We start from the raw sequence: 12,636 nt of genomic DNA, 5'->3' as shown, positions 1-12,636 counted from the left end.
GTAGCGTTATAGCGATATCGTTAGCGGTAGCGATAGGCCTAGGGGTTTCAACATTTATGTTTTTTTGTTATTTCATTTCTTAAGATTCATGTCATCAATGGGAAAAGATCAGATGAATCTCTGACAATTGCGGATGACCTAAGTTTCTAAGGTTTGCTGCTGATTGACTCGAAGTGGAGACCGCAGTATTTTCGCGACTGTCGTGATTAAGTACTACCTATGTCTCTGGAATCTTCTGAAGACTGGATATTTCGAAAATGCTTCAGAATCATACTCTGTAGGTACTTACGTGAATCATGCGGCTACGACTGGAAATAGATCGGTAGTGCGCTCAGTCTCCTTCGTTTAAAGAAAAGACGCTTTCAGTACTCCCTATCCGTTGTTCCTAGATGGACGAGCCTGCGAGTGGAGTCAGTGGAGAGAGTGTGTCGGTAAGAACGTGACAAAATATGAAACTCTCGGAAAACTTACAGAGTTGGAGGTACGGCGACAGCATAAAAAGCTCTCAACATGTCCAATTTCTACTTTATCACGACTTCTGTTGAGTAATCTAGACCGGTGTCTCGCTTTTTTTGCTCGAACTTGGCGGACGGACACACTGCCGTGTGTCTAGATACGTGCATCTGCATTTTTGCCGGGATATACCATGGATATAATGGATATACCCCTTTACCAAAGGAGAGGTTTAAAAAATTTTACGTATTTAAATAAAAATTTTGGTGACTACTGTAGATTCTTACGTTGTTGTAGAGCAATGCCATTCAACGCGGGAGAATCTTAACACCGCGATTCAGAAAATGCCCTCTCCAGTACAACGCCATCTAGTTCAGTTTTCGGAACTAACCCTGCGCAATAATTCCTAGAGACACTATTATAAAATCTGTGCTAGAGAGAAACAAACGCCTATGGATTTAATTTATTTTGTTTTTCACTACCTTGTTGAGGTACGAGGGTCAAACTGAAAGTTCCTAGAAAATCAGAAACTGATTACATTAGCCAGTTATTAGTTTTATTATATGTTTTATTGTAGTGTTAGTACGTCGAACACAGCATTTGAGTCACCTCCGTTAAATCTTTCAATCATTTTACGGCACCAATCCACACGATGGAGTTTTTGAGCCTCAGTCAAATTATGAGGTATCCACCGGGCGCAAAGCTTCCTGACCGCTTAATGTTCGTGGAGGATTTTGTGCACTTGACTCATACCGATGCCTAAGCTTGTCCGAATCTGCTGATAGGTCACTCTTTTGCCAGTCTCTATCATACGCCGCACAACACAGATGTTATCTTCAGTCGTCGCCGTAGAAGGCCGTCCCTCACGTAAATCATCAGTGAGATTAGTGCGACTACGTTTAAACTAGTTGTAAACAGACGCACGAGATGGGGCTTCATCGTGAAAGGCCAATCGTAGTCTATCATAACTTTCTTGTTGACTTAAATGACATCGAAAGTCATAAAAAATCATTGCACGAAAATGTTCTCGTGTTAAATTCATGTTGACGTGACACAGACAATTTTCAATTTGCCGCCAAATCGTAAAACAAATGAAAAATGAATTAAATAGGTATATACTCAGTAATATTGAATTTAAGTATGGAATATGCGCCGTTTATAGCTATCACGTACCATATCTTACCGTAATCTTGCACTAATTACCTCTTTTCTTGTTGTTTGATGAAATATTGACGCATCCTATCAATTTCTTGAAGAAGAAACTTTTTCCTAATAAAAAGCCAAATACACAACGAATCTTAAAAATTTGTAGATACGATATTTCTTATTTTTCAGTTCTTTTCTATTTTTATCCTATTTTCTATTTTAGTATTTGTTACCCGCCAAGAAGGGTGCCCTATGTTATTACAAGGCCTTATGAAACTTAGACACTCAAGAACTGTGTTTATACCTAATAATTAAAAAACTGCTTACACCAAATAGAACGGTTTCATTATAAAAGTAATCAAAAAGTAACTATCTACTTTCTGTTGATCTGAGATCACGTATTTAGGACAACGCTCTTCTTAGAAGAGCTGTCTAATTAACATGGGTCTATCGAAAAATTGAGATTGGCAGTAACATCGCCGTTAAATACACATTACTATTGTATTTACTAGAAATAGCGGGTTATTGGAACATTTTGAATCATTTTCACCTTGAGCCTAGTTTCAATGTTTTAAAATTTTCATCTACTTAATGTGGTGGACCATACCAAAGCATATTTCTGAGAACAATAGGAAAAATACGTAATTAAAACTAAGTAGTACCTACTAGGCCATTTTACTGCCTAGAATAATAATAGGCGACCTAACTCACAACATTCTACGGAAACTTATACCGCAGCGATCTAAAGTCTTTAAATAAATCGCCTTCGTGAAATATCACATTACCGCTAATCGTTTCGCCGGAGTTCAGGTCACAGACCAAATAATAAAGTCCGACAAATGTTCGGGAATTAAGACCTGGAAACCTGAATTCAGTTATATTCGCCGTCGTCTAACTAAATGGCTGGTCGTTTGTTCAAATGGCGAATTTATGGTATTTTCATGTCGTACCCTAGTAGAATGGTAAAAGTGATTATTTGCTGCAATTATGAAAGTTTCAGTATTTCAGGAGTTCTGGTTTTAGGGAACTACGTGATTTATGCATTTCTTAATAAATTCTAATTAGTGGATACGAACACGCAGATTACAGTACAGGACCAGAGTAGGTAGGCAAAGGAAATTGATATAGGTGATCGCATAAAGCCCTCGCAGTTAAGTACGTTTAAAAAGTACGTTCGAAGAGATTATTCGAACTTTTCCTCAAGATTCTTTACGCTTGATAATAGGTCGCTTAGAAATGTGCTAGCATCCGAAATATCAACGTCCGGTTCTATAATTTCTAACTTATTCTTAAAGGTAGCGAGGAACAACGTCACGACATGAATTAAAAACCTTTTATGTTCGTTCATGTTAGTTGAGAGCATGTACAGAACTGGGCAGCAGCTTACATTAGCGCGATGACTAGTCACGTCCGGTTAACTAAAGCGCTCCAACTAAGTTTAGCTCCAAAAAGCTGGTAACTTCGCTAAAACATGCAGAGTGCCAATTTATTATGCAATTGGCTGAAATGCCTGAATAATCGTGCAGCTAAGTTTCTGGCTAGCCGCGGCGATGCACGATATTCGGGTGATTAGATGCGGTACAACAGTGTTTTATTTAGAAAACTGTTGTTGTAACATGAGGTGATTAAACCACTGCAGTGTTGTTTCACGTCTTTATATACAGGCGTTGCTGTACTGTCCTATTCAGTCAGTGTGTCTAGTATTATAAAAAAATAATAAGTGGTGTAATTACCTGTAGGTCAAGCTTTTCTTTGACGTCTTTTTTCCACAAACCCTGAAAAAGAAATCCTTTCTTTTACTGAAGTATTTTTCTCTTTCTCTTTTTCAAGGCAGGTTATTTTTAGTCTATCATACCGACATGCCTATTAAAGAAAGTGTATTAGGAGGATAACTTAGAAGGTAACTATTTAGTCTCCGAAATGTCCAGTGTTTCCGTGTAAATGCCAGTCTTGGCGATCCTTAATCCTAATGAATTCCGTGTGATCTGCGGATGCTGGCAACTTGTGGCCGCCATGCTAATTGGATTGTCACTATTTACTACAGACCGAAGACCAGATGCAATATCTTGCTGAATACTGTTCAATGTTCATATTCTGGGAGGAAATTATATAAATATTTACAGTTAAGTATTTTATGGCGATGTACCTGTAAGTTGCAGTTTTGTAACAAGATTGAGTTCAATGGATGGGCTTTTTGGTTTGAATCTTGTGTGAAGGCGTACCTATAGGTAGTTACTTTCGATTTGATAAGGAAAATGCTTCTTCAGGCTCATGTTCAGCAATATCACTTGCTTAAAAATACCTCAACAACAAAAAAAGCAAGAGCGAAAGTACACTACTATCATTCTCATTACAAATAATAACTTCAAACTTAATAATGCAATCACAAAACAAATAAAAAATCAAATTTAATTTTTACCCGACTGCCAAAGAAGGAGGGTAATGTTTTTCGAGTGTATGTAAGTATGTAAGTATGTATGTATGTCTGTTCCTTTGTGACCTCCTGTAGCCTAAACGGCTTGATGGATTTTGAAGTATGAGGTATCGTTAGATTTGTCTTGATTACGGGAGTGTCATAGGATACATTTTATCCTAAAAGTCCCACGGGATATTTTTTCTAAATTTCCCTTTAAAAAAATATGTATGCGGTATCATTAGATTCATTTCAATCACGGGAGTAATTAATATAGGATACGTTTTTTCTCAAAATTCCCACGGGAACATGTTAATTCTGCGTCAACGCAAAGCAACTCATGCGTTAGCAAGCAAAAAGCGATTCTTTTGGCGATACAATCACGTCGTCTTGATCAAATGCATGAACGTCGTCTTGATCGTCTTGAACGTCGCATTGGCGGTAAATTTATGTTGCGGAGTAACATCACTCGTAATCTAAAGCCAAATGTCGTCGAAATAATTTAAAATGGTACTTACATATACATAGTCTTCTACATCTACAACATTTTCGTTAAATAAAACAGCTAAAAGTTATAAATAAAAGAATTATTATTAAAAACAAAATACCCGACTGCACACTAAAAAGAGTAAAACAAGCCCCACAATAATATTGATCAATACAACTTTACTGAATATAATTTATAAATATTGATGGAAAGCATCGCAGGCGGGGACCACCTTGACCGCCACCAACGAAAATTCTGCTAAATGGTGCACAACCCAAATGACTATAAATGAGCCTCTGTTGGTCCCCGCCTGCGATGCTTTCCATCAATATTTATAAATTATATTCAGTAAAGTTGTATTGATCAATATTATTGTGGGGCTTGTTTTACTCTTTTTTTAGTGTGCAGTCGGGTATTTTGTTTTTTTAATAATAATTCTTTTTAACAGAATTTCTTTTGTATTACTAGAATTTTTCTTCAAATGCGAATCAAAAAACGAGATCAAAATTCGTTATCTTACGATTCAGACTGTAAAAGTGGAAAGCCTTTGCAAACAAAGAACTGAACATGATGTATAATAACAATAAGTGAACGTCTGAGCTCGAAGAAATCAAATTATTTTTGACGTCCCACAGCGGGCAACGCTAGATCCTAAGCGATAGTAAGCTTGAATATCAGTCTTATTGTAGCTATTTTGTGATTTTACAAATTATTTTTATGTATCTATAAATTGTACAGTCTAAAATATATATTTTGTAGGAAAGAAAAGTATCTTTACCAAATGATGATGGAAAATGATTGGACAAGGTCTAATATGTAGCTACAGTATGAAAAAAAGAATTGCTTTAAAAAGCAACATGTTAACCTGTGCAGTACACAAAAGCACCAGACCAATCCATCATTTTTATTACTAAGCCTGCATTACTTTCGACAAGTTAATTAAAAAAGCTTGTTCACATATTTTTCACTGCAAACTCAAAAAATTTAATTAAAAACGAATCTCAAGCAAACTAAATGAAACAACAAATCATAATGAAAGTAAATAATAATTAGGGTAATTAACCAACTATGATTAACGAAGGCTGAGCCGGTTAAGTTTAAATTGATTTATATTCGGGACACGAGCATAGTGTAACTTCACTATGATTTAATGGAAACATACGAGATGAATTTTAAGCGGAGCGTTCTTAATACCTATTTATTTACCAAATATAAAAAAGGAAAAAAATAACAACATATCTACTTAGTGATGATGATGACCTAGTGAGTCTTGTATAATATTCATTCGGTTAAACTGGAAGCCGACCCCAACATAGTTGAGAAAAACTCTATGTAGATGATATACTTAGTAAATCTCCAAAAAAATATATCTACCAAAGCCACAGCAAACTTAACTTTAGTAGGGTTCAACTACATAGGTACGTAGTGCGTAGCTATTTAGTAATCTGTGGTATTAGCCATTCAAGGAGGCCGGATGCCGTGGGCAGAAAGTACAGTACTCCACTACATATAATAAAGAGGTAAAATCAGCAAGCTCCCACAATGATTAACAGACAAACATTACAATGCTTTCTCTGTTATTAAGTCCATTTCTTTCTTATACTCTACTACGTAAGTACAATGTGAGGTACTAGACGTAGATCGCCTACCTAGTTTGTGGAGAAAGCTTTCGACCATTAGCATAATAATTGTGTGTTTACGTAGGAAGGTATGTTATGTACCTTTAGTGATTTGGGTACACAAGTGGTCTGGAAGGCGGATTATTGTGAAAGTAAATGTATATGGTACTAAGCCTTATCGCACATTACATATCCGTCGATTTTGGTCACTAAGCCGTTTATAGCACAGCTTTTCCTCTTAATGAGTAAAATAGTTCCAACAAGAAACTTACACGTAGTAAATAAAATTTTAATTTTATTTTTCAATTTAAAAATTTAAATAATTAAAGTATTTCCTTACTTTTGGAAGATTTATTACTTATGATTAACCTTTTTGAGCACACAAGAGCAAATTGACACTGCTTTATTACATGCTGTAGTTTTCTCCTTTCAGCATTTACTTTATTGATCTTCAACAAAAAGGTACACAATATAAATCTTTTGAGTTAAAGTTCCTTTGACTTCTTTCAGTAAAATTATAATGAATATGTATATTAACATCATATTTTAAGAATGGCATCCTATGCACCATGTTTGAGGACAGCAGATGCAAACATTAATTATTATTAGTTGTTCCGCACATAACACGCGTGTTGTGTAAGATGTACCTAAGGCTTTGGTCCCAATGATGGCGAGTACATTTTTTAATATAATATTCCAATTGAAAGTAACTAGATAAGTCTCCTTTTCTACAAAGATAATAATGTAACCTACCTACCTACTCTTCCTGCATACGTTTTGAAGTTTATCTTTTCTATTCTTTCAACCCCCAAAGTCACCTGAAAGGCATTCGCTTTTACGTGCGATAGTAATTAGTTCATGGAAAACTGAAAAAGACTAGTGGCAGACGTGCGGATTTGCATATATGTTTACCTAAATATTTATTAAGAAAGATAAACAATCACAACCCAAGCATACTCACAGGGGTGATTTACAGTTATTAATCCACATCAGTTTCATAAAGTCAACCTATTCCCGCTGTCAGTCACACCACAGCCGACCTAAGCGTAGCTTATTACTATTCATGAGACACAACGACGGGGGAATTAATTAATTATAAGATTAGTGTCACTGCTCAGTCTCGGAGATAACAAAACGCCGCCGTGATAATACTGCGCTCAGGTACCAACACCCTGTCAAAATATACAACGACTTGTCTCACGAAGTATTTTAAGGTTTTCGTTGAGATTATGTCAGCAATTATATGGCAAAATATATGCCTTATTGCTTTAGGAAAATAAAGCGTGATCATCATCATCATCTGTCTAGTTTTTCCGAAAGTTGTGTGTGACTTCTATTTACGGCAATATTCTCTGATCTAAACACCACCGAACCTTCGCCAACTTTATTTGAAACCTTCTAGGCATTGATTATGAGCAAATTCAGTCATCCCATCATTAAAGTGGTTGACTGATATAAACTTCCCATATAAGAATTAAAATTAAACAGAAACAGATAAATTCCTTTCCTCAAACCAACACGAAAACATTTTGTTGCTCAAATTCAATTATGAAAATTCCCGGCGGTTTCGAATTACACCGAATAATTTAACAGACACGACTGTTAAATTATCAAAGTGCAATTAACATGGCTAAATTAACATCCCACAAGGACAAGTTGCTTTAAAATTAAAACTGTTACTCGTGTAATTGAGGAAAGGGATAAATTTGTAATGAAACACCGCCATATAGTCACTGGCTGGCTTTTTGGTTTTGAAAGCTTTGGAAAACTGGGAGCGGTTTCAATCGAAATATTTTCGGTCGGTTTTTACATTCTGTAGCTCGCGGCTTGCGGCAACAAATGACAACTACCGGTTTTAGCGATGTCGCCTGAAACCGCATAACAGTTTTTGAGTGTCGGGAGCCAAACCGAGCGTATACCTACGCACGTTAAAACCCGCTAGTGTGAAAGCGTGCTTTTTGAGACATTCCTTGGTGGTAATACTCATTGATTATTGTGACAGAGGTGTCTTTCAACTCAAGAATTCACTGATTCTCTATTATAAATTGACCATGGTTTAAATCACCATTTTGCTACATGTAATAACTTAGACAGATTAAACTCATGTTGCCGGCTCTAGCTGGCGTTTCTAAAATTAAATTGAAAACTATTTAATTAAACTCTACACTGCCTTTTATTTCCCACTCAGTCTCAAATGATACGAAACGAAACAGAAATACATTTTTATACGATTCCATGGCGTTTCAATTTCAAAGGGATTTAATTTTGTAGGGTTAATTAAAAATGGCGGAGTCAAGGTCCATGGTGTGTGACTGTGTGGTTCTGAGTGAAATGGTTTGTGGTGTTTGGTCTCATTTGGTTCCTGGCCAGCGGTCCTTTTTATAGGTTTTGGTCTGTAGCTTTTTGCAGTCTTTTGTTTTTCTTTTCTTTATGTCTCGTAAGGTCATTGTTGTGGTTTGTGAGCACTGAACTTGGTTATCGAGTCAATAGGTCTCTTCTTACTTACCCGTATATTTTCCTTGTGTTTGCACCACCAGGCATTTTCAAACTTTAGTTTTAATAAACCTATTCTGGTAGTAATGTTACCGGGCTATAAATAGATTCGCCGTAGACCGCTATAAAATACTTGAATAATAAACTGGATGTATTCTTCATAAATTGATTTTATTACGCCAGCCGCCATTTTTACGAGCGCTTGTAAAATTATTAAACCTTTTACACTCGGGGATACAACTTTTTTTATGGACATACTATACATTTCCCTCGGTTTCACTGGACTAAATTGAACTTTTTTTTCATTTAACTGGGACAGTAAAAAAACATATTTCATGAATAAAACCATAAAGGTATTTAAGTATGGCATTTCCATGGGTTGTGCGTTTTTTTTTTAATAAGCTTAATATTGTGGTTTGTGTGTGTTATAAACTGTTTTACGTCTAGTTTCAGTAGTGATAACATGGTCAAAAACAAAATATTCCCTCTCTAGCTACATCGCTTTCCCACTAAACTTCTCAGTATAACGGTAATTAATGAAAATATCATTTACGAAACGAGCAAGAAACTCTACGTATTCATTACCGAGATCTAACCATTTATATAATATCTGTGCCCCAATATCCTGCGCCTGACAGTAACAATTTTCTAGAAAGTTTCTTCATCGGATTCAATTTCCTACGTCTATTAATAATATCTTCGATATTGCTGCAAGTCCGCAAAGTTTTCTTAATGCAATGTGAAATATTGATGCAATACGAAGCTCTGTTACAGTTTCAGTTTGTTCTTTTCAAGCAGCTGGTGAGGAAATTAAATAATAACTACCACGTTTTCTGGGAAAGATTTTCTCGTTTATGTAGTCTACAGGTACCTACCGGCTGTTTGATATTTTTGCGCGGCCTCGCGTTCGCTTTGAGATATACACATAGGACGCACCCCATTAAGCCTTTTTAGGTATTTGAAAACTGCTGTATCAGCGGTATCCTTGTGTAGATTTGTCGATAGCTTAGTTATAGATTCCTTTTTTATAGAATTTTAGGCAGTGTGATCTTTATATACCTAAACGGTTCTACCTTAAATAGAAAGCCATACCTTAAATCATTGCACTAAACACTGGCATATGTTACTAACACGACCGAAACCAAGACCGACATGCCAATATCAATCGGGAACACAGACCACACGAATAGACGAATATGCAACGTAATCAGATCCCCTTCTATACATGCACAGGTCTGTAGCACTATGCCGACATCACAGAGTAAGGAAAAGTGAGCGGAGATGCCATATAGGTTAGTTACCTTCTTCTAGGTCAAATATGTAGATACGGTGTGCATGACCAAAACGATCATATGAGTCGTATAGGTTCTTTGAGACATCTTTCAACGATTTTTGGTATTACAATAAATGGGCAGGCTCCAAAACTCTTTGGCGCTTTTATACGAGGCGTATAAAAGCGGAGACAGTGACGTTCCTCACTCTTAGGAAATTTTCCGTTATGACATCTCCGCTAGTGATTTTGTTCTCCATGGCCGACTCACCGTGTCTGTACGTACCTAGATCTGTATCGCTGCAATCGGACGCGATATTGCGCCAATACCTCACTGTTGATACTCGTACGTCTACTTGTTGCTTGTCTTCGATAAACAAACGAACAGGAAATTGAAAGCCAGGAAATACGTGATCCAACCTTTTTTGTCTAAAGAGGTGGGTTAATTAACTTAAGCTCGGAAAACTCCAGGTAAATGGCGAGCTTTCAAGCACAGGTATTCACACTATACGTTCGATGATAGAACGAATATTCTGCTATGAGCAGTTGCATTAAGTTTACTGCGGATAATTATTGTGGATGGGGTGATTTCACATTAAAGGCTTAGCATGCCTCTGCAATTACTTAAAATTAACTTATTACTATCTAGAAAACTGGACAACTTATTTTAAGACTATGCAAACGATGACATGATTCATCGCTTGCATATTATAAAACTTCTAAATCTTCAAATGCATGTAGAAACACAATAACATAAAACGTGCTACACAAAAACAAATGACGTTATTCCACCGTCGATTACACGCGAAATCTTTCAATCGTTCAGTTCAGATACATCGGAGTAGACTGATGCACCCATTTGTATCAGACGTGACGGTATTGAGACCCCCACATCTGTGAGATAGGGGTGAATACCCGCTTGATATTGTACTTTTGTACATGTGAGAAGATGAATTGCTTTGTATTGTTGTAAGGAAAATATAGATTTGTTATTAGGATGCAGAAAATATAGATGCGTCCTGATGCACAGGGGATTGATCATTTGAAGAAGATGGCGGGTAGTGGATGTATGTTTGTAGTTTAGTCATTTCACCCAAGAAAGGGATGTTCGGCACTCATTGAGGGCAGAAAATGTCTCTCTTTTTTTTTTTTCTTTTTTTTTTTTAATGACGTAAAAAATCATCAAATGACCCCTCCCGCTGTGGGTTAGCAGCGGTGAGGGAGTGTCAGACTCTTACTGACTAAAAGCCGTCGTGTTCCGTCGTAGGCCTTCTTATGTGCTAGGGCCGCGGTACCTCTTTCGAACAACCCACAGCCCCGAACAACCCGCAGCCCCGAGAAAATGTCTCTCTAACCTAGTTAATTGATGAGAATCAGTGGTATGGGATGTTTTCCTATTATTAAAACGATATTATGCACAGGCTGGCTAAGAAGAGAAAGCACGATTTTGCATTGTGTTGGTCCTGATTTCCACAAAAGTATTTAGTTAATCACTATTTGATGTAGGTAATCACATTCAACCATTTTATTGTTAGTTTTATAAAGTTGTTGTAAAACTGAGTATTTCTCTTGCACCCAGTTTCACGTAATATATTTTACAACTGAAAACTAAAATCAATTCCTAGTTCACAGTACACGACACGACTGATATCGTCATTTGTTCTGGACGTGACACCGAGGAGTTGAAGACGAGACTGAATGAAGCTATGTCTTACATTCACACTGAATATATTTCCTAACGGGTCGTAATTCAGTGATGGCAAATATTTCACATTTTCAGTAGGGAACTGCTTCGTGAGTTATAGCTTTGAGAGTGAAGACTTGCTTGTAGCAGAAAATGCGACTGTGTGCGTTTGTTGTGTTTTTACTGTAAAAACTAGCTGCACTGATTTGTTTTACAAGGATGAGTGAGGCAGGTTATTTAGGACGTAAGAGAATCTGTGGGAACAGCTAGACTATATTTCCATATCCTCTGTGAAAAGATATCAGTTTTTCATGGCCATTTGAGATGGGAACTTACGATTAGGTGGGTGTGCAAAACTGGTTTTATTGTCTTTTGACTGTTGACTACTGAAGTTGATAGCAATTAAATTATATAACCACGCTATTTAAATTTACCTTATGTCCCAATGACTAATGCAATTTCCTATAACGTGAGTAAGTAGTATGCGCCTGCACTTAAACTGCACGAGTATGAGAGTGGGAATGCATTGGAACTGTTTACGTAAGGAGAGGCTCTATCGGCTACTGAGCAAATATGAGCACTTATTACTTTGCTCAAAGCTCAAGTAAGGCTTATGGCTTCGATATGAAATGCTGCAGCCTTTATGATATCCAAAATATTTTTTTTTCCCAAATATAAAAGATAGGTGAACAAATCACAAGCTATTTTTATCTTTACCATTTTTTTACGTAAAGAAAAGATCTTAAGAATTTTTTTTTTTCCTATCGTATTGACAATGTTCTCGTGAATCAATATTTTCTTTATTTCTTTCCACGTTTTTAAGTCGATAAACGGCAATAAGTATAATGAATAACGATTGCCAACTAAATATTGATTAATAAGATGTAACTCGAAACACATTGTTTTGAGGAAAAGTATCATTATTAGGCCTACCAATTAACTCTACGATCACATATAAATAATATTATGTTTTCTATTGTTTCCCCCAGGAAATAACAAGTTCCTCGTATTTTCTGGAAAAACAAACCACGATAGCTAAAAACAGAAACAAAAGCAACACATTTTTATTCG

The 12,636-nt window shown here is 36.4% G+C and overlaps 1 protein-coding gene across 1 annotated transcript in view; it reads left to right on the top strand.

The window, feature by feature from the left end:
- Positions 1-12,636, top strand: part of LOC126053635 (gastric triacylglycerol lipase) — a 67,209-nt gene that overhangs the window by 43,001 nt on the left and 11,572 nt on the right. The gene's annotated exons all lie outside the window — the stretch shown is intronic.

Source organism: Helicoverpa armigera, chromosome 3, assembly GCF_030705265.1.
Source record: "Helicoverpa armigera isolate CAAS_96S chromosome 3, ASM3070526v1, whole genome shotgun sequence".
NCBI lineage: Eukaryota > Metazoa > Arthropoda > Insecta > Lepidoptera > Noctuidae > Helicoverpa > Helicoverpa armigera.
This window is presented reverse-complemented; position numbering and strand designations above follow the sequence as displayed.